The sequence below is a fragment of the Ornithodoros turicata genome, chromosome 5 (genome assembly GCF_037126465.1).
Source record: "Ornithodoros turicata isolate Travis chromosome 5, ASM3712646v1, whole genome shotgun sequence".
Lineage (NCBI taxonomy): Eukaryota > Metazoa > Arthropoda > Arachnida > Ixodida > Argasidae > Ornithodoros > Ornithodoros turicata.
Genome location: NC_088205.1, coordinates 56,327,335 through 56,350,202, shown reverse-complemented (window position 1 = coordinate 56,350,202; position 22,868 = coordinate 56,327,335). Strand labels below are relative to the sequence as shown.

The 22,868-nt window shown below is 46.3% G+C and overlaps 1 long non-coding RNA gene across 1 annotated transcript; it reads right to left on the bottom strand.

Moving 5' to 3' along the window:
* Window positions 1-1,837: 1,837 nt before the first annotated feature.
* LOC135396060 (uncharacterized) lies at window positions 1,838-15,274 on the bottom strand. Its single transcript, XR_010423278.1, has 2 exons — window positions 15,241-15,274; window positions 1,838-2,158 (listed from the first exon to the last, which is right to left on the bottom strand). It is a non-coding gene; the product is annotated as an uncharacterized LOC135396060 (long non-coding RNA).
* Between the last annotated feature and the right edge of the window lie 7,594 nt (window positions 15,275-22,868).

The window sequence follows — 22,868 nt, the reverse complement described above, 5'->3', positions numbered from 1 at the left end:
TTCGATGTGAACGACAACGTTTCCACGTCGTGTCATCACAGTTTATTGTCGGAGCGAAGTATTCGAAGAAGGCGACGCTTTGCCTGAAGAATAAGTGAAGGGAAAACAACGAGCGTTGATGAAACACCGATATAAGTTTGTATCATATTTTTTTCGAGATAATCATATAGTCCTCAGGATAATGTTCAAAATACGCGTAATGGCGCACACTAAGTGAGTCAAAGTTTTGACTGCTTTTGATTATCTGCACAAATAGAATTCTCACGAATAACGCTATTTGCAATTGAAATATTGCCAGGTCTGGACCTCAGGCTGTCCCTTATACAACAACCGCAGAAGGTCTTCTGAAAAGCATTATTTATTGGCCATCCCTTGTCAGTGTGAGTTCAAAGGTCTGTGCTCCATGATCAAGGTTTAGTAGTTCAATTCATAAACAAATTCTGTCTTCTCAAGGTAGCCCTTGCGGTCAATGCTGTAAACAATACAGGCGTGAGTCAATGCTCCACCAGAGTTGAAACTGTGCAGTCGTCCATCCCATTTGTCCAGCTGCGCCGGTCTCACCCCATTTCCGTTTATTTTTTTCTCGCTTCATCCTTCCCCTCTTCGTTTTTATGGACAATATTTTCACCGTGGCGCAAAAATAGACATCGGCTATGTACCGGATCTGCCCCGAAGCGCGTTTTTAAGGATTAGAAGTGGAGCCTCTCTCCCTCGTATCACCCTCCTCCGTTTCACCTTGTGTCAGAAACCAACTAGCATGCGAGGGGAAAGGGGAAAAAGAAAACATACACTTCAAAAAGCAAAAACAAGATAGCGTCGTTTAAAAAAATGGGAGAAAAAGACTGTTTTTACGAGACAGAGAGGTGGAGTGAATATAGGTTTGGAGAAAGTAGAGGAGGTGACCGTCCCCCCTCCGGCGTGTGTATCTCCGGTAAGGGACACCGTGTTGTGGGCGTGGGGTAAATTTAACCCCCTGCCACCCCTCTTGACGGAGGTTCGTAGGTTTACCGAAAGCTGTATGTTTTTATATCTGACAACGGCGGTGCAGTGCTTGAGCCCAGATGTGAGGTGCTGACCTATTGCTGTGACGAGGGCCAGTTTGTTGTTGGAAAGTTTTCTCGGGAGGGGGGCGTTTTTGGTATTTTAAACCAGAAAAGCGCTGTTTGGAGAAACTGATAGAGCAATCTGGAAAAAGGTCGACATCCGGGTTGTTCTCTTTGCGTGTGTAATTGTCGGTTGTTTCCTGTGTGGAAATCACGTTGCGACTGTTCTACTTATTCGATTCTTTGAGAACTAATACGTCGTTCACGCATGTATTCAGTTCTTGTGTGTGATTAAGAATAATACTTATGTAGGTATTAAGCGAAGTAGTAATTCCACAATCTTTGCACTTACAACCTTTTGGTTGTCCCGAAAACTTAAAATGTTATCATGCGTCTGTCGTTGCAGTTATTCTGAAAATCTTTTCCTGTAGATTCGGCAGTCGTATTTTTCTTCTTCTCGTTTTTTCAGCAGCAGAAATTGGATGCAATGGGAGACATCCATGGACAAAGAAGAAGGTCATTGCAGCACCAGAAACTGGGGTTCATGAAGCGCGCGTAAAGGGGGCGTTCTTCAAGGTGTGTATAATAAAAGGCTTCGTGCGTGTCGAATTTTTGCGCATCGTTTCAAGCTATGTCTCTATTCTTATGCAGCATTCTCGAAACGTATCCATTGAGTCCCCAATGGAAACAACTGTATGTTCTTCAATGTGGGAATACGTTTCAATGCTTTATTTCATGGATGAGTGGGGTACGTTCATACACGGACTATTCAGTGAACTAAACAATAAACAACGTGTGGTACAACATCAGACGCCTTTTATTCAACAAACAGCATCCCACTCGTGCTGCGTCACATTACTATCGCGCAAAGGGAAAGCTTCACGGCGTTCGACTCGCGCTGACCCTTCGGCAGTCGCTTTCGAAGAACTTCGAAAAAGGGTGCTTTTTCCAACAACAAAATACCACGCGCAACCTTCGCTCCCGGCTCCGCTTTCCCTCGTCTCTTCTTTCTTTCCTCCTCACCTAGACTTGGCTCAGCATGTGGCGACACCTGCTTACAGTCAGGGTAGTTACACCCTCCCTTCTGCCAGTGCTTCTGTTGGAAGGCCGAACGCCTGCAAAGAAGGCAATATGGATAGATGAATTTGGTAAAGGAATGAGATAATGTGCAGTATAAAGCGGCGAATAATAAACAGGGTTGTGGCATAAACGGTATAATCGTGGTACACGGTAGGTAAAACAGGTAGGCGGAATTTTGAGAAGAACAAAAACTGTTCCAATTACGAGCGACGCTCCACTTTGCTGATGATGGAGATAGCGAGTACTCAGCACCGTTGCGTTGTTATTATATTCCCTGAGATGGTTTGCGCCTATAACAAACTGCTGTCAGCAGCTTTCTGCTCTGGCTCTCTACATTGTAACAATGTGAAATAGAGGATTTAATTCGATTCAATTTAGTTAAACGAAGTCGTATTTTAGTTAACAAAAGCATTTCGGTACACTTGCGACTTACACAACAGCATTGCGTGATCCGTATAATATGCCTTACTTAACTCTTTTTCCCGACGAATGTCGGCACAGTTTCCCTGAAGTCGGCCCAGGACGCATACTAACCCCCCTCTTGTCCCCCACTGCTTCCTGTTGTCCTCTCTCCATCTGTCCACGCCTGTACGCCGCTCATAGCCACAGTTGCTTCGCGGCGCTGACAGGGAATATAAAAAAAGAAAATTATTCGCTACTAATCTTCAACATCTAATTCCTACACAGACAGCAAGGCACTGCATGGGGTCGCACAAATACCCGTCTATTATACTACTATATACTTATTATACTACTACTATAGTATATCTATTCGAATATTTTGTGAATAATGACATGGGACATATCCATTTTCGTGGGGCATTGGCGCATGAGTGCCACATATACGTACCATTTTGACTGCATGATTCTTCGATGTACGATTGAGCTGTTGGCTACACGGAGAAGGTAAATAAGAAGAAACGAAAACAAGTAAATGGCACCGATTTCCTGAAAGACCAAGTCACGCTCTGCTTCGTCAGCTTTCAACTCAGTTTTATCGCGAATAAGCGCGCGAATATATTTATTTATTTACGTAAATCCGAGTGACATTACGTGGGAATACATTCCATTTTAAATTGTACACACTCGAAGGAATCTGGCACACTATTAGGCGCTAAACATTGAAATGTTGCAGCACATTACAAAAGTATCACAGTTGTATCGCGACGTAAAGCAACGGATTATCACTATTACGATCAACACAATATTATACACTACGCCTACGTAGAAGATAATATTATTACGAATGAAGATAGTTAAAAACTGAAATTGAGCGTGATTTGTGACTCCGACAATGTTACGTGGGACGTCATTCCGTTCTTGAATGGCAAGGGGGGAAAATTATGATAAAAACGTCACAGTTCTGCAATATAGTAGCTCAATCTATAAGGGATGACCGTGGCGTGGGGAAATGGATTTAGCCTTAATAACAGGCGTCTCATTCAGAGCTTCGTAGTAAATTTTGTGCAAGGGGGGTACGCGGGATATTTGACGACGGTGTAATATATATACGTTGCCATTTGAAGAGTGGGGTGTCAAATTCGATTTATAACCACCGTTACCATCAACATTTCGATCTACGAAAAATTTACTCATGTGTAGCCCCATATTGTGACACTTCTCTCTTCAACGAATAGAGTAGTGCTGAGGCAGTTTCGCGTACAGTTCAGTGGGCGTCGACTCAACTGGAAGTCACTACCAATCGTCATTTGCCATTTGTCTACGGAGAAACGAAGCGAGAAACCGATTGTGGCGCTCCTCGCGGCGCAGAGAGGAGCCGTGATTAATTGCATCAGAGAGGGAGACCGTTTAGTCGCCTATGACAGGCTACGTCTGCAGTGTGCGCTCGGTTTCGGCAATGCTAAAGCACTATAATACCTTAATTGTGCATAGAGCAGCAGGAGATGAAATATTTCTGGTGGTTGTATACGTGACGCCAAATCACGGTGTAGCACCTGCACTGCGCAAAATCGCACGACAAATGGCAGCTCTTATTTCGTACTAATACTCTGTTAACAACAACGACAGCTACGTGCATGGTGATGGGACCAGGTACTTCACCGCAGGAATTACGATACCTTATACCTGAGGGCATGTGGATTGGTATATGAGTGGGAAACATACACACGCGTACGCACAGATGACATGATGCATTGCAAGTGAGAAAGTGCTCGTGGAGAGGCAAGGCCACTGTTGGCATTAGTCTTTCATCCAGCAGCCCACTCGTGGTATAGTGTAATGAGCCCACATAGACAATATTGTCGTGACACAAGAGCCACACTCTTGCAAACGTTACCGTTGAGATCATAGTAACTCAAACAGATCGGTCGGCGTCAATAATTGATGACATGATGGTAGATACTGACGGTGCAGCGCAGGGTTACTGCGCAAGGACCTAAATCCAATTAAGAAGCTCATGACTAGCGAGAACGTTGTTCTTCAGGAGACGATTTAAAGAAACACAGAAGTCATTTTTAACACCCTGTTTTCTTCCGATAAAACTGTTAAGCAGGCCAGTAAGATGCACCGTGCAGTGCCGGATTTAGGGGAGGGTAGACGGGGCACTAGCCCCGGGGCCCCCACCACAAAGGGGCCCCCACCAGTAAAGGTCTTGTCCAAGGGAAATCTGTTTTGCATGCCTGAAACGCGTCCCTGAAACGGAAACTTGGTAAGAATCTGTCCTGCGTCCACGCATATCGACCCCGAATAACACATTGGATAGACATAGAATACACGAGGGAGCCCCCACAGCACAGTGCCCCGGGGCCCCCACCACTGTAAATCCGACACTGGCACCGTGCGAAGTAATTCACACCACAGAGTTATAATTATCGCAGAAATTGAATTTAAAGTACGCCGCAAAAAGCGACCGTGCGCAACGGCGGTGGAGAGCAGTATACCAGCCTGTGATCTGCATGGGACCTTGCGCTAACGCTACAGGGGTCACGCTCGCTGATTCGTCCAGAGAAATGCTGTCTCCTACTCCGCTGTCGTCTGCTACTCGGCGTACTAGGTCTACTAGGGCTACTCGGGATTTTGAAAAAGCATTGCTCCTGGCTCGGTCATGATCCCTGGCTGCTCCGTCTTCTCTCTTCGGTCTTCTACCCCCAATTCTCCGGGAGAACTGGCAAGACTGGTTTACGGCGGCAAAGGGACGAGGCGCTGACCCTCACTGACCGGCGAACCAGAACGAGTTCCCCCTGTAACGTCATCCGTGACGTGGCATCATACCTTCTCCTCCTCATTATACCCGGAGCGGCGAGTTAAGGGTGAACGCGCGGAGCCATGTTTATGTGAGCTTTTTCTGGGAAACAAATTGCACACATCAAAACCTTTCGCACTTTACTGTAAAATGACACACACACTTTCATCAGACGTCTGAATCTGAAATATTTTTTTGGTTGGCCCTCTGTGCTCCTTTAAGACTTATATTATATGTCCAGTCCGATGTTTCGGTACCTCCTCCTCTTAGCAGATATTTCTTTTTTTTATTCCCTGTTAGCACCGCGAAGCAACTGTGGCTATGAGCGGCGTGGAGAGAGGACAGCAGGAAGGAGTGGGGGACACGGGGGTTCCTGGGCTGACCTCACGGGGAACTGTACCGACATTCGTCTGGAAAGTATTTCGGAAAACCCAGGGAAAACCTCAGACAGCACAACCTGCGGTAGGATTCGAACCCGCCACCTCCCAGTTTTCAGCACGACCTTGGCTACCACCAACGAGCGAGACGCCTTAGCCCGCTCGACCATACCGCTGGTTTTGGCAGGCATTGTCCATTTGCGTATGTATGTAGCCTGGCCAAAGTTTGACATGGGTCTTTGTTTAACCAGCTTCGCACAACGTATCCTCTTCAGTACGCCGTGGCAGAAAAATATTGTTTGTGCGCCTGTTCATGGATTTTTATTATAAAAAAAAACAGCATCATCAAAATGTGCTCTAGCACAAGTAAGCCAATATTAGATTTCCAGCACTCGTTACACACAACACACGTGAAGAAATAACACATATATGCAGCTCATAGCGTAATACCACACTGTAATCTTCGAGTGAAATGTAATGATAAACCACGTAACGAAAAAATTCTCATGTGTTCGAAAAGCGGCTCGTGCCTTGGCGTTCCCATTGGAATGACATTCGACACGCCAGTTCTCTGACCGATACTTACGTTTCAACCCGCCCCATGCGTGGCCATAAAGCGTCCAAAGTTTTGTTCGACGCCTATCTCTTCGCTTAAAGTTTTAGGCGCAACACGGAAACAGAAAAGGCCTATCATCCCCGAGCACGCAGTAACATCTCTGAGAGTCGTCTGCTGTGTAGTTCCGTTTAAATTGCCCTCTCCAAGTAACTGCCACTGCAGGACCCGTAAAATCTTGTGGCGTGGAAAAGACAGCCGTATATACGTGGATGTTAGGCAGGAAACTTCCTATAAAGGGTATCCCGTAAAAAGGAAGACCGCGTGCAGTCCTCTCTGGCATGCACGGTATTATAATGGATTTCTTTTTACGATTGCGGTTTTTGAAGCGGCCGACTTTTAGGCGGACCAGTTTCAATTTTTTGGGCATAAAGCTTCAGTCAAAATCGTTGATTGTAAAAGACAAAGACCCGGCGACATTTGAAGTGTCGTCGTAAAACGAGGTTCTGCTGGCTGTCCTTCTGCTCGCGTGTCCTCACGGGTATTTTTTATTTTCCTCGCTCTGCTTTTATAGCATTTTTTTAGAGGGCAACCACTCGTTTCCTTTGCGTATTTATGTGCGTTGCTTTGGAAAATAACGTAATGACTTCGAGATAGTTCCTTTAGGGTTCCCTCCGCGGTGACTACTTTTAAAGCCGCATATACATTTGGGAGACGCGTTATTATCTATAGGCTTACGATGCCATCATAGACTCTGTTGAGGCATAACTGTGACAGACGTCGGAGAACTATCGTGAAGACTTTGATGAGTCAGGAGTTATGAGGTTGCGCAGATGGTCATCATTGGAAGGTTACTCGGAACGTCTTCCTGAGGTATGCATGCACCTGTGTATCGACAGTTTCTTCTCACTCTTTTTTTTTTTTTTTGTATTTTTGAGAGGATGGAGGAAGCAGAACTCCGTCCTTTTTATCATAAGGAATGTCAGGTGTATTTACGTGGAAATGGCAAACTTATTACGCAAATGACAAACAGCACCACATTCAATCCGGAACCCCACCGGCTGACGCTTTTTGTTCTTTGACAGAAAAGGCAAAGAGCGGCATCGATAGTCGCGAGCAGTGGAGTGGCGATCGGTATGTCAGGTCGATGCCGTTCATTGTCTCTTGGTGTGGTCGAGTCGGCAAGACGGGACCCTTGCGCCAGGTGCAGGTTGCGAGTGCAAGGAGCCCCATGGGTAATTGTTCTCGGACCAGCTCGAGGATGAGTCTATGGCAGCGAGGCTAGAAGGAAAGCTCGGAGAAAGAGAGATGGGGGAAAGAAAAGGATCTGTAAGGAGGCGGGGCACTCTTCTGACGTCGAAGTCCGGGAGCACAGCCATGATAGATACGGCCACAGGCAACACCACCAAGATACAGAAAGCCTGCGCGCTCGTCGACTTGACGTAATAATTAAGAGTCGGCCAATCAGGATCGTGTTTTCAACGGCAGCAGCTAATCACGAACGTGCTTTCAGCTGTCGTGGCCGTGGAGGAGAACCACCGGCGTCTGCGAGTTGTGATTGAACGCCGCCGCGTACTCAGTGCCGGATTTAGGGAAGGGCAGACGGGGCACTTGCCCCGGGGCCCCCACCAGTAAAGGTCTTGTCCAAGGGACATCTGTTTTGCATGCCTGAAACGCATCCCTGAAGCGGAAACTTGGTAAAAATCTGTCCTCCGTCCACGCATATTGACCCCGAATAACACATTGGATAGACATGAATAGAATATTTATTTCACTTGTCTACGAAATGTTCAAAATATGACAAAACCTGACTGCTGAAAAATCTCGGACTAGTGTGCCACACGGCCGCCGTCCTTTAGAAACAAAACGATGTCATTTATAGACATATAATACACGAATACATAGAATAATACATAGAATGCACGAGAGAGCCCCCACAGCACAGTGCCCCGAGGCCCCCACGACTGTAAATCCGGCACTGCGCGTACTAAATGGGAAAACTTGGAAATAACGTACAAAACAGTCTCAATCTTTCTCAAAACTGATTTTCTGCAAAGTGTCTTGCACTTTTTGTCTAAATATTTAGGTCTGCAGGTTTCAGGTGAGCTGCAATCATTTGCGGGTTCTTGAATTCGCAGAATGGTGAATCGCAGTAGCAGACGAATTCTGACTATATATGCCCACGTAGCGAAGGAGAAAGAGGAGGCAATGCGCAGGCTTTCTCTATCTAGGTGGTGTTGCCACAGGCCTACACGTTCGCCTCAGCATTCCTGATATCCAATCCGATCCAAGTCATGTTTTCCCTCTTGTCTCCGTGTGTGAAATGCGTTTGTCCTGGCTGCAGCAACGCAGCCGAAAAATATTTTGGGAGGGGTTACGGGAACTTTTACGTTATGGAGAGGACTTCGCCCTCGTTTTCCCGCACGGTGTGAGAACGGTGTAAGAAGCTTGTCGGGGATACCGCTCATAACGTGTGTTGGCCACCATTGATCATATTGAGATGTCCCTATATGAGCACTTCTATACAGCCTGACCAATGTGTATCTTGGGGAGGAGTAGCCCTGCCTGATGTCGACGTCTCGACTAGGGAAGTTGATGTGAAGACAGCTTTACGTATCCTTGGCGGTGAACGGACACGGGTTCAATGCGAAATGCTCAGTATTAAATTATTGGGTGGGGACTTCTATGCCGCCACACTACTCTGACCTGCTTTCTCCAGCAGCACCATCGCCGTCGCAGTTCATCTTTCATGCATGCCATCAAAATATGTCCTAGATTCCTCCTGCCCACTCCCTGACTTCACCTATACCGGACTGTTAGAAGCAGCGACACGACACGAACTACAGAGCGGTGCGAAATGTGGCGGACCTACACGACGACCAAGAAACACCTCGTGGAGGGCGATAGTCCGCCCGTGTCTCTCTGGTCCCGTGTATGACACAACGTGGTGCTTTCGTGGGAGATCGAGGCGCAGAACATTTTGTCGACGGACACATACTGGGTGCACGTTGAGAGTCGTGTTCCCTTTGAGAATCACACCTTCCTTCGGGTACTTATTCAGCGACACACCAACATCTCCTGTCGCGTAACATTTTATCGTGTCACCGTATCAGACGACTTGGTTGTGGTGCAGATATATTGTGCGTGCATAGGTGCTGTAAAGCCGTGGCGAAACGACGTCATGACACGCCCTTGTTCTTGTTGCTGCGGCGGTTGAGGGTGAACCTGAGAACATATGGCGGCGCGACATCTTTGCATTAGCTTCAAGCGTCTATGGTACTCGCATGTAGCTATTTGTGTCCAAGATGGACGAGTCCTGTGGAGACTACATGTATACATTGAGCATGACTTCCTACCTGTCTAACCTTATAATAATGTAGATGTGTGCAGAGTTCTTTGGTGCATATCAGGCAACTGGATTTTACTGTACTTTTAACGCTATATAGTTGTGCGTTGGTAAACACAGGATCGTTTTGCATCGAAATGTAAATAGGCTGAATTGTACATGTACTCAGTCATTCGAGTTGTGCTTCTTTATAGTTGTGTGTGTTGTGAGCGTGTAATCTTTAGTGTGGAGCAATGTGATAAGCGTAATAAATTTTCCCAAAACAAGATCAACCTCTGAGGTGACAGTTTCTCGGATACGTTTCGCGAACTTGATTTCTCCCGCCCCGCCTTTCGAGGCAATTCACTCAAAAATTGCGAAAGCGTTTTTGCGCAACCAAAACATAAAAAGGGGCTTCTACAGCATCGTGTACACGAGGATGACGCGCCGTGTTGCTGACCACATTTTCGTGTCGTATTTTGCGTTGGAAGCAACAGATGGTTCCGCCAGCAGTTCGCACAGGACTAAGTGCCCTACTTGAAAACACACATACCGTTATCTCGTTTGTGTGGTCCCTTTATAGCAGCGTCACAAATGGGTTCCCTTCTCGGTTGGCACTCTGCATGTCAAAGTGACTGAATGACAGGATATTGAAGGTGTCAAGAAGTATCACGCGGAATAAACATAAAAAGGCTTTGATGAGTGGACACCGTTCGGGTTTTGCCTCGAAATAGGGCCCCCATTTTCCTGTTCGTCATCGTCGAGTACACACTATACAGCATGATGATATCGACGTATATCGAGTCGACACGATAACACGACACGTATCGATATCGACACGTATAACAGCACGCGCTTCAATAGGGTTCCAGTGTTGAGGATTTGAGGAAACAAACGGGATTTAAATGAAATCCGCAGTTTTCAGAAGACGCTAAATCAAATCCAAATTAAGTCAGGATTTAATTTTATTCGAGTAAATCCAATCACTTTAAATCCGTATTTATTGCCAGTACGCCAAGTCAAATCCCTTTTTAAATCCAGATTTCTCAAATCGCAAATCCGGAAGAGGAACTAACGCTGCTGAACAGCTATGAAATGGTTTTAGAATCGACCGCCGTTTTTGAAGCTCGGATTTTGACACAGAATAGCTATTGACTAACACGAATTCGCAAAAGTGGCGTAACTAAGAAAAACAGGCGAAACATGGAAGATATACTACATCAGTGGAGCTCCATGAGCTACTGGGGAAAAAAGAAATGTGAACTTGATTTCAGGATGGATATTGCGCTGCGGGAAACGCCGTGCACTTTGCTTCCTCGTCGCTGGTGTCGGTACGGTGCAGCTGCCACATACATTTCTTGCTGTGCGAACGAATACGTGAAATAAAGACATGGGAAAGCAGCATAATGATACAGCACTGCAAAAAATGGTGGGGATCGAGTTGGAAGGACAAGATGAGTCCTAGAGCTTCTTTTCTCCCGCGCATGAAGTATAGGCCGCGTAAATTGACGTAAACAGCGTAACCAAAACCGTTGTTACAGTGTTCAGGCGGTACCAGAAGAACAACCTTTTATCCTATGAAGTGTTGCCGAGGTTTTCTCAGTGGCATATTTACCGAGCATTGAAGTGTATTACTGTCAGTGATGGGAAGTACTTGAAGTACCAAGTACTCAAGTGTTACTTTAAGTACATTCCTCAGTACTTGTACTTTCCTTAAAGTACATTTCAATTCGTGTACTTTGTACTGTACTTTAAGTGCTTTTCTTCGGCACTTCCCTTTCAAGTACTCAAGCATCCAATTGGCAATACAATTGGGAAACGCAAAACTTGGTCGTAAAATCATTTCTTTCGGTTTATATTAATGAGTTTGTAAACTATCAATGTTTTCTAACCAGCACTTGGCAAAAATGCCACCTAAAAGCTTTCCGAAGATAACACTCGAAACGCAATTACCTCACGTTTTATCACTACCGCGTGTCAGGCGTCCAGCGATACGATCTAAATTTGTAATGTACACTTCAAAGTATTTTGCAAAGGACTTTGTTCTTACTTTAAAGAGAGACTCCGGGACAGTTGGAAATTCTTATAGTGACTGTGCAAATAAGTTCGGAACATTCTTCCGAAATGATAAATAAAGTTGGGTTGGCAGTCGGGGACACGTTAGTTGCCAAAAGAGCTGGGATATATTTCGAAAGCTGGGAAATTTCGAAATTTGGGAGCTTATATCGAAACCGAAAATCCTCAGGACTCCCTCTCCGGCCTCCTGTACCCTGCGTGACGTCACAGGTAGTGTCGTGGGGGGCCGCCGGCTGCTTTTCGCGCATGCGCTTGGTAACTCCTTCGTGCGACATGGATGACGAGTCATCTGCTTCCTCAATTTCGTTTTGAAATACTCGCCACCGGTAGAACAGAACCTACAGAAAGGCGCACGCGAAGAATACTGGTGAGGTGAAGCCCAGTGTTGCTCGACTGCTCTTCCGTGGAGGAGTGTCGAATCACTCAAAGGGAAATATTCGTTTTCTAATTATCTGTGCCACTTGGGGATGATAAATTGTGTTCACTGAAACATCGTGCGGCACGGATTGATATCACACTGTTACTTCAACACGTTTTTGGTGCGGAGCCTGCTAGGTACTTTACTTCAAGTACAATTTTGAGGTGCTTTAACCATCACTGGCATTACACAGTATATACAGAGGCAGCCATAGTCCGAGGAAGCGCGTGCCACAGTCGCGCAAGCATGCAAATCGCTCATACATATAAGCTGAATTTCAGAGCGAATTATGTAAATCCAAATCCAAATCTTTGAGAAAAAAAAACGTGATTCAATCCAAATCCCTAAGCAAAAATGTGATTCAATCAAAATCCAAATACTCTTCATAATAAAACCGCCAATCAAATCCAAATCAAATCTGCCAGTCTCAGTCGCGGGCTTAAATCCAGATTTGAATCAAATCCGAGATTTAAAATCCCCAACACTAGACATTGGAAGCGTCGTTCAGCACAACATGACAGTGCACAAAATTTGATACGCGTATTCGTCAAGTAACGGACGATATATTACAGAGTTTTAGTATATCGTACGCTGTCGCCACTGCGTACGTAAGGAACAGCGTTGGTGGTTCTGCGCACTGCGCAAAGCTCCTCTTTCTGTTATGGGCGTGTGCAGAAACACCAACGCTATCCCTTGCGTACGAAACGGCGATGGCGTACGATATACTAAAGCTCCCTAATAGTGAGTGTTCATACATCGTGCGCTGTCGCCTTTGTGTACGTAAGACGTAAGGGACAGCGTTGGTGGTTCTACGCACTGCCCAAAGCTTTCTTTCTGTTATGGGCGTGCGCAGAAACACCAACGCTATTCCTTACGTACGCAACGACGATAGCCTACGATATATTAAAACTCTCTAATAGTGAGTTTTAGTGTATCGTACGCTATCGCCTTTACGTACGTAAGGGATAGCGTGGTGCTTCTGCGCACTGCGCGAAGCTCTCTTTATGTTTTGCGCAGAACCACCAACGCTATCCCTTACGTACACAAACGCGATAGCGCACGGTACACTAAAACTCACTATTGTGAAATATGTGAGGAGTAAATAGCAATGTGAAGTGGGTTTGAGAAGGTTCTAGAGGGTCGAATCATACGCATAATGCAGTGCCCTTTGTTTGTTTTTGCAAATACGTGTATATGCGCAGGAATGATGATATGAACTCATAGTCCTCCACTGTGTGGAATTAGCTGCGTGACCCGGCCGAGTCAGACTCTCAGAAACATCCTTTGCAGACGACAGAGCTAACACACAGACTAATACGCTAAAGATATATATATATATATATAGTCGCAACTTTCAAACATTGACTTCACACCTTTACAACCACATACTATACACAACGTAACTGAAGAAAAGTACACCACCTGATTGTCGAAGATTCGAAAAACACATACCCCCAATCACAGCGCGCAGAAGTGTGATGAAGTGTCGATGCCATCCGTTATACAGGGTGTCCCAGAAAACGTGTCATTTAATTATAATAAAAAAACTACACCACCTAGAATCATGCGGTCAACAGCATTTGTTCTTATTAGCTTTTTGCCACCTTCTAATGTGAATGTCATGTACTCCAAGTTTAATTATGTAAATATTTGCGAACTGAACTCGGAAATTTGCCAAGTAAAGGTCACTTTTTTACCCCACCAATATGAAGAGCGTGCCGAATTCATTCAAATTCATGATAATTCACAGTGATATTCACGAGCTATCCCATCGAAAAAAATAGCCTAATATCATGTTTTTCGGAGCACCGGACCATAGCGCGCTATGACTTTTTGGGCGCAATCGCTCTCAGTGCGACGAAAGGAGGTTCCGAAACCAGCCCACAGAGTGATAGTAGAAAAAGAAACAGTTCCTAAAATTGGGAGTGGGAAAGCATTATCCCAGCGAAAGTCGGACGTGATAAGCCGTTCCTGTTTTATCTCTTTCTGCGATGTCGGGGAGGGCTGGATTTCCAACCTCCTTTCGTCGGACTGACAAAGATTGCGCTGAAAAATTCACCGTGCGCTATTCTGGTGTGACCTCCGTAGAGCATGATGTTCGGCTATTTTTTCCGATGGAATAGCTCCTGAATACCCCTGTCAATTATTATTAATTTTACTAAATTAGACACGCTCTTCACATTGGTGGGGTAAAAAAGTGACCTTTACTTGGCAAATTTCCGACTTCATTACGCAAAAATTTACATAATTAAACTTACGTTACACGACATTCACATGAGGAGGTGGCAAAAACCCAGTAAGAACAAATGCTATTGACCGCATGACTCTAGGTGGTGTAGTTTTTTTTATTATAATTCAATGACACGTTTTCTGGGACACCCTGTATGTATATGTGGTTTTAAAGGTGTGCAGTAAGTGCTGGTTGGAAGTTGCGGGTATACGTGTGTCTTGAGTGTATTAGTCTGTACCAACCGGCCCGGCCAGTTGTTTCTTCTCAGAAACATGTTTCTCGACCCGGGCTCGGGCCGGCCCAGAGCACACAGCCAATAAGAAAGGCTCTAGCTCTGCCATGGCTCTAGCTCCATAGTACACCCCTAACTTACTCGACGCCATCATGGGCCCATCGACGCCCATAACTGGGATGTCGCCATCATGATCACCACCTGCCAATGCTGTTTTGCAAGCTGAAAACAGGAGGACGAAACAGTAGTGGTCTTGGGTAGCAACTAAGTTAAAGTAACTTGTAATACAACAATAATACAATGTTTATTACTAAATGTAACTAGTTACTTTTCCACAAAATCCAATTTGTAGCCCTAACTAGGTACCGCTTTTGGTTAAAGTATTCTGTAAAACGTAACTGCATCTAGGTGAGGCGAGTATTGGAATATTTTCCACGCGTCAGTTTGTCGAGGCAACAAATTTTGTCATCTCATACGCATCCAGGATGGCTTTAGACTAACTCCCACCGTGCTGTTAGGGCCCATGGGAAATACTCTGTTTTAACACTGCCAAACCAAACTTTTTTAGTTACATTTATTTGTATTTCCTTTCTTAAAAGGTAAATGTAAAGCAACTAATTTACTTTAACGTGGCAACGGTAGCTGTAGCTAGTTACAAGAAGAGTAACTGTAACTAAATTGGTTACTTTTTTTTAGTAACTTACCCATGACTGGTACGACAGACATTCTGCAGGGGCCATCACGTTCTGTATGGAGCGATGAAGCTGACTGCAGCTGGCGATTATCGACAGGCCAGATAAACCTCTTACCGCTCCTGATAAGTCACCGACGCGAATGGGGGGGGGGGGGGGAGGGTTCTCCTCCTGACCCACGAAGAGCGCTTCCTTTCGACTTCAGCTAAATTCAAGGGCAAAATCTGGTGATGTATATCTCAAAGGACGAGAAAACTGCCTGCTTAAATGTCAATTAACATAACCGCATTACACTCTAAAAACAGAGCTAGCTTCACCGCATCGCAGGCTCCTAGCCCACCATCATCCCGAATGACAACGTCCTCTGGCTTGATTTGATGAAAACGGGAGAGAGGGGGGGGAGGGGGCTACGTCATTTGTTGTGGCAATTAGGAGCTGCATATAATCCCACAAAAATGGCGTACGCCCCCGTTTTTAACCAATCAGGAAACAGAACGATGTCACGCGGTATGATAGTTGGCCAGGAGAGTGCTATGTGGTAAAGTTCATTTTTAAGAGACTGGGAGGTACCCGGGTTCGAATCCCGGTGCCGGCTGTGCTGTCTGGGGTTTTTTCTGGGTTTTCCTCAGACGCTTTCAGACATATGTCGGCACAGTTCCCCTAGAAGTCGGCCCAGGACGCACATTTCCCCAGGGCGTCAGTCGTGACGTTGCCCACATACGTGAGGCCGACAACGGCAAGCCCTTTCACCACCACCACCACCACCACCACCACCATTTTTAAGAGTGTACCACGTTTCAATAAATAGAAAGAAAAAAAAAGAACAATACAATAAAGAACAGCATTTTGCGCTGTCTGCACACGACCTTTGCGGTGTGGCCCGTAGAGCGTGAGAAACATAGTCGTCTTCGCTTTGAGACAGCCTGTATTTCTTCCATCGTCTCCACTTAACGACCCACACAAAACGGACATACGTACAACGATATGCCAAACCACTTGGTATCTGAGAAACTGAAGACAACCAGAACCATCTTCCGTCCCCTGCCTTCTTTTCTCCTATCTATATTTCGCTGCTCTTTCGATGCTTCTCGCTCAAGAACACCGGGGTCATGGGAAAGCACAAAACATTCCTGACCCATCTATCTGGATATTTGTTTCTGTGTGCGCATATATCGAGAACATAACACACGGAGTGTAAGTCTACTCTACGAAAAGCCGGCACCTTAGATAAAAGATGAAGACATGGAGAAGGAGAATGGCTGACCTGCAACTGATCATGTGGTAAACTGAAACCTGGGAAACATTTTATCATTTTATAGCGTCACTTGTGACGTTATAGGTTAGGATATATGCTTCTATACATACAACGGCTGCCCCTCTCAAGATTAACGGCCAGATTTTCTTGTCCTCATTCCTCGCTTTGTCGGCTTTCCTACTCTTCCAGTACAACAACACGCATACACTTTCCCAATCGAACTCGAAAAATCAATATTATAACATAGCAGATTAATAGGAAGGCTTAATGCTATTACGCTATGCGTGCCAACTTTGAGCAGCGCAGTCTCAAGTATACATTGAGAAAAGAAGCTACTCGACCACACTGCACAATTATCCCTCGTTCTTCGATGGATCACATGAACGACGAACAAGAATATGAAACAGTAGTATTCCAACGCCGTATCCCAAATGTTTTATCTACGCAGTATCTTTCTTTTTACTATTGCGATAAGAACAGATTATCACGCTGACACGGATCACTTTCTGCAGATAACTTTGCCGTGGTCTGCACTGTTTGTAAATGCTGCCAGCTTGATCAAGTAGGACTTTTATGATACTGGTATGGCGAAGAAACGTCAGTTGTGGAATTTTTATGTGACGGTTGCGTGTTACGCCGCGAAGCAACAGTGAGTCTGTGGTTATGAGCAGCCTACAGACGTGGACAGATGGTGAGTTAGGTGAGAGAGATGACAGTAGGAAGGAATGGAGGACAGGGGGCTTAGTATGCGTCCTGGGACGACTTCAGAGGGAATTGTGCCCACATTCGTCTGAAAAATCTGCGAGGAAACCTCAGACAGGACACTTGGTGGTAGGATTCGAACCCACCACCTCCCGCGGCTTTCAGCACGACCCCGGAGCTACCGTCAACGTACCGATGCTTTTATCCGTTCGGCCATGGCACTGGTGCTTCACAATTCCACGATCGTTATACATATCATATGAAGTGCCAGACGAAGTCATGTGTCTTCGAAATGGTACAGAATTTATGTCACGTGATCAACACTGTACTCTCTCAACCCTATGTGCCGCAAACTGGACTTACTAGATTATAACGACCATGTCATAATCCGCAACCCCTATGAGGATCCCGTCCGCACGATCCGCTAGGTGCTCTACTCATCGGCCCGCGAGATCTACATCATGATTGGACAATGGAAATTTGAGTTTTGAACGACCAGAAGCGGACGTACGAGTACCGTAGCAGACGACAGCAACGGCTCCTATGAAAACGCATAGAATGATGATGATAATCAACTGTAGAATGAAACATGTTTCGTGGGACATCCACCGCTTGTACAAAAATGCTAAGGTAACCTGAAGTACAAAGTATTGTAGAAGTTCAGGAAGCAATAACTAGGCCGATGAGTAGCGCCACCGCTAGCTTCCAAATCCGGCGGTGGGAAGGGTGCCTATGACATGGTCGTTATAATCTAGTAGGTCGTGGCCGCAAAAAGTATTGAAAAGACTATAATTTCTGGTTTTGGAAAGTATGAAAGAAGGTCTGGGTTTTGGAAAATATGACAACATTGCTCCTCGAAGGTTGAGTTCTGCCTCCTCATACTGTAAAAACAGAACTTCAACGCATAACACCAGCCATATGCACGAATGATGGGGTTATCGCTTCTGATTCAAGAACAGAGGGGGATACGCCTTTTTGTGCCAATTATCCATATCAAAATTGACACAAAAAGGTGCACGATCCTCCCACCTTTGTCTTCGAATCAGAACGCGATAACCCTACCATTCGTGCCAATGGCTTGCGCACATCATATGCTATGCGGTGAACTTCGGCTTTTACCGTGTACCACAGCTGCTTCCACAGACTTCCAACGTGGGTCACAGAGTAGAGTCTGGGAAGGTGCGCGCGCTGTTGCTAGGAGGCGGATGCCAGAACTCGCGATGACGTCACCTGCTCTTGGAGAATCCGAAACTATGAAGTTTCGCGTGTTCTTTCGAAAACTCGTGGAAGTACTATATGCAAACTTGCGGCATTTATATTTTGCGTATCGGACGAGGTTGATTGACAATACGAAATAAATATCAGTTATTTAATCCGTAGTGGCACTTTAAACACGGGGTATCGTGTTGATATCTGTCGCTGTGCTCTCTTTCTGTTTGTCACCCAAGTTTTGCGGAATAGCAAGTCGACGTCCCGTTTGGCTGACCTTCCCCCGTTTTTTTTCCCCATTAGGTCTAATAAATATATCCCCCTCATCATCATTAAAAGTGAAAGCGGGACTGGAGATGGAAGTAGTCTGTGCCATACGCTGAATTTAGGACTTCCTGGGGATGAGCAATTCAGGAAGTTTGCAATTCCTCTTGTTAACGGGAGGTTTGGAGTGCACCCTCGAATCGACGTGCTTTTGAGCGGCTTCGGACTTCTTCTCATCCTGCAGACATCCGTGACTCCGTAGCAACTAGTGCACAAAGCGAGCAAAAGTGCCTTGCACTTTGTTAAACAAACGGCCATAGACGGGTACACGCCTTGTTATTGGATGATCCCTCTGCTGCTGGGCTGGGTTTAGCAACCTCCTTTCGTCGGACTGACAACGGTGGTGCGCAAAACGTCGTCCAGCGCTAGGCTCTGGTTGCTCTGAAAAGCGTGATGTTCGCCCTTTTTTTCCCGATAGGATATCTCATCAATATCCGTGTCAATTATCGTGCACTTGGGTAAATTCGATACGCGCTTCACATTCGCGGGGTAAAACGCGACCATTACTTGGCAAATTTGGTGGCAAAAACCTAGTAAGAGCAATTGCTGTTGACCGCGTGATTCTATATGTGGCGTTGTTTTTATTATAATCCAATGACACGTTTTCTGGGACACCCTGTATACAGGCTGTTTTTTTTAGCTGCACCAGCTGTAAAAAAAAAAAAAAAAAAAACTATGAGACGAGACTAGATGCCGTTCTTGCACTTGAGTTATTCGGCGATGCGGACATCCTCTCGAAGAGCGTATGTAACTGCCGCATAACAAGTTATCGAAAATTAATTAACTCATTAATTAGGGGCTTTCGGGCAAAAGTGAGGTAACAGAATGGGAAACAATCCTCGATGGAAGCCATTCTGTCCTCTAAAAAAACCTGAAACGAGCACGTACGTTGAAGTATTCAGAGCTCAATTTCGCTATGCAAATGAGTCGAAACCGAAACCGTGCGACTCAGGAGCGCGGAGAGCACAGCGCTCATTCCATGTCAGAGGGCCACGTGCTTTGGAGCGATGGAGCGGTTGGACTACAGGTGCTGCTCTCCTCGTCATGTCAACGGCTTTGCGGCAGGGGTAAGCCTCCGCCTGAACGTGGCCGACTACGGCGAGCAGTTTTTTCAGTACCACTCAGGTAAGTCTCCGTCGGCAAAGGTCAAGTGCTGCTGAGGCGCGGGGTTTTGGTTTCGGATTATTTGCAGAGCAAAACTGGGCCATGGGTATTTCAACGTACGTGCTCGTTTCAGGATCTTAAAGAAACACCATGGCTTTAAACGAAGATTGTCACCCACACTGCTGTCTCACTTTTGCCCGAATGCCCCTAATCACTACACGGTATAACTACAAAAACGGGGGGAGGGATATATTTTTTGAAGAAGAAGAAAAAAGGAAAGAGGGAAAGGTCAGACAGGCCGAGGCCGACTTGTTATTCCCAAAAGAGAAAAGAGAAGCAAAAAAGGAAAAGTGTCGAGGGACGATGGGGTGGCTCAAAGGCTGCTGAGCAGCCCAGTGTCCTTCAGGTTGCGCTCGGCTCAGGTAGGGCTCGGGTGACTGCCCACTGTCTGGAGTGCGGGACAGGTCCCAGCAGCGTCGCCAGGGAAAGTTCCCTGTGGCATAGGGAAGTGAGAGTTGAGGCGAGAACGGCTCGGGGGCCAGCGTACCGCTTGCAGTGCAACAAAAGATGGCATATGTCGGCGACTGCAGCACTGCAGGGACACATCGCGGACGTCCGTCTATCCATCTTAGAGAGGAGCAGCGGGGTCAGGGCAACATCGAGGCGTAGGCGATGGAGGATCGACTCCTCCTGTCGCGACAGCCGCTGGGAGAGGCTGAGTTCCATCCTCGGTCGATGGAGTGGAGGAACGTGTGTGCCGCTACAGCGGCATGTATGCTGCTCTCATTGCTTTGTTGTTTTTAACTCTGGTGAAGCTAATAATAATAAAAACATCCTGTGTATCTAATTACCCTTATATGCATTAGCAGAACGTGCCGTGCGGGGATACGCAGCGCACACGCACTCAGTGAAAACACAAAATACAGGAACCAGAAAAGGTCCCATAATGGAGCTTATGCGGAAAACACGAAAGGATGCCGGGTGGAGTTCAAATCGAAGCCTCACTTAATTCATCAAGTAGCATATATCAGGAGCGTCCATGCAAAGTATCTTCGCTGAACCGTTCTCTTCTCACTCTATACAATCCAAGTTACATGAATGTCCTGCCACGTGCGGACAAGCGTGACATTGAAGGCATAGCTCCATCTGCTGCCGTGACGTAGAGGGCCCAGCGTGACGTAGCAGCAGCGCAGCTGCAGGTTTTGTCTCACATTTCCTACTGAAAAATCGTCTGCCACGTACAGCGCTGCCTATACTAAATAAGGTAACCGACGCTACGTGTAGGAACCACGCTCCAAATAAGAGTCTGCCAATCATAATGGCACTTTCAATAATCGGAGTTACATGAAACCGAGCCGCCATCAACCGCATGGGCTGGCACGTGGTAGCCACAGAAAGCCGGAGTTTGGAATCGTCTGTCGTGATTGGCTGGAGCAGATGACATACCGAGTTTGCTTTCAGACATATGTCGGCACAGTTCCCTTTGAAGTCGGCCCAGGACGCACATTCCCCAGGGCGTCAGTCGTGACGTTGCCCACATCTGTGAGGCCGACAATGGCGAGCCCTTTCACCATCACCACCACCACCACCGCATCTCCAATTACCTTACCATGTCCACGACCAGCTCCCGCGACCTAGTGGCTACGATGATGGCTCCGAGACTGAGAGGTGACCCGGGTTTGAATCCGAGCACCGGCTGTGCTGTCTGGGTGTTTTCCCTGGGTTTTTATCGCAGGCTTTAAGACAAATGTCGGCACAGTTCCATGTGAAGTCGGCCCAAGACGCACGATCCCCCCCCCCCCCCCGGCGATAGTCGTGACGTTTCCCGCTTGAGCGGGGCCGCTTATGGCAAGCAGTTTCATCGCCACCACCATTTCCACGCAGAGGATGAACCCTCAAACCCTCCAAATCTCTTTCTGGCTATAGCCGTGACGATACCCGCTCGCATGTGGCCAACAACCGCGAGAGGTATTCAGGTAACGACAAAGTGAGACGGGGCATAAAGTATAACTTATTTAATATATAGGTGGCGTTACCACGACGCATTTCCATCAGCCCTGCTTTTTCACGGAGCGACATATACCTAGACCTCACTCATACTCTTATAGAATTTCGGAAGGAGTGAAAGTGGCTCTAGAGCCCTACGTCATTGATTACGTAACGCCACCGTGCAAAGCATGCTGGTGGGCGCTATCAGCTCTATCAGCCTATCAGCCCAGGCGTTTCTCCCGCTTCTTTTCTAACCACAGCAAAATCTAACCTCGAACCGGTCTTCTCGTGACGTCACATGTTTGTAACAGAAAGTCGTCTATAGAGGGTGTGCGGATGAAAGACCGCTCTCGGGAGGGTGCGGCCAAGTTTTCGATGACACTCACTCGGCCAGATCAGAGTCTGATGGCTTCGACAAAACATTGCGTCAATGATAGAAATACAAGCAGTACACAAGGTGCTCATAGTCAACGAACGGGCTTTCATCAATGTGCAGCTGTAGAATGTAGAGTATCGCCCCTGGCGATGAAACTCCCTATTCATCATCTCGAAATAAAGTTGTCGTTGTGGACGCTAACACAGAGTTTACTGTTCCCGTGCTCTAACAGTACCAGTATTTTCGCCTCCGTGGTGGGTGTTATGCATCGATACGCGTTATACAACGTACACTTTTCAACCCTCGCAAATTTTCAGAGGTGCGCCTTATACACCGGAAAATAAAGTACGGCCAGTTGTGACTTTTGTCGCCAAAAATGCAGCTGCGCAATAATTTTTCACCTTATCTTTCTAGGGACATAAAAGTAAAACAACGTTTGAACGAGCATAGTTATCATTTTTTCCCTTTGGCGGGAGGGCTGTCACGAATAGAGTGATGTGTCAATATTTGGCTCGCCTTTAAGGGGGTTTCCGTTGCATGCGTCTGTATCGGACCCCTTTTAAGCGGATCTTTGAGTCGGACACTCTCCATATGCGTGGATTTGAACTCGTGCCTTCTGCAGACGCACGCTTCTTTTATGTCTTTCATGCCCTAACAGGCAGCATTCAGGACGAACCAGCA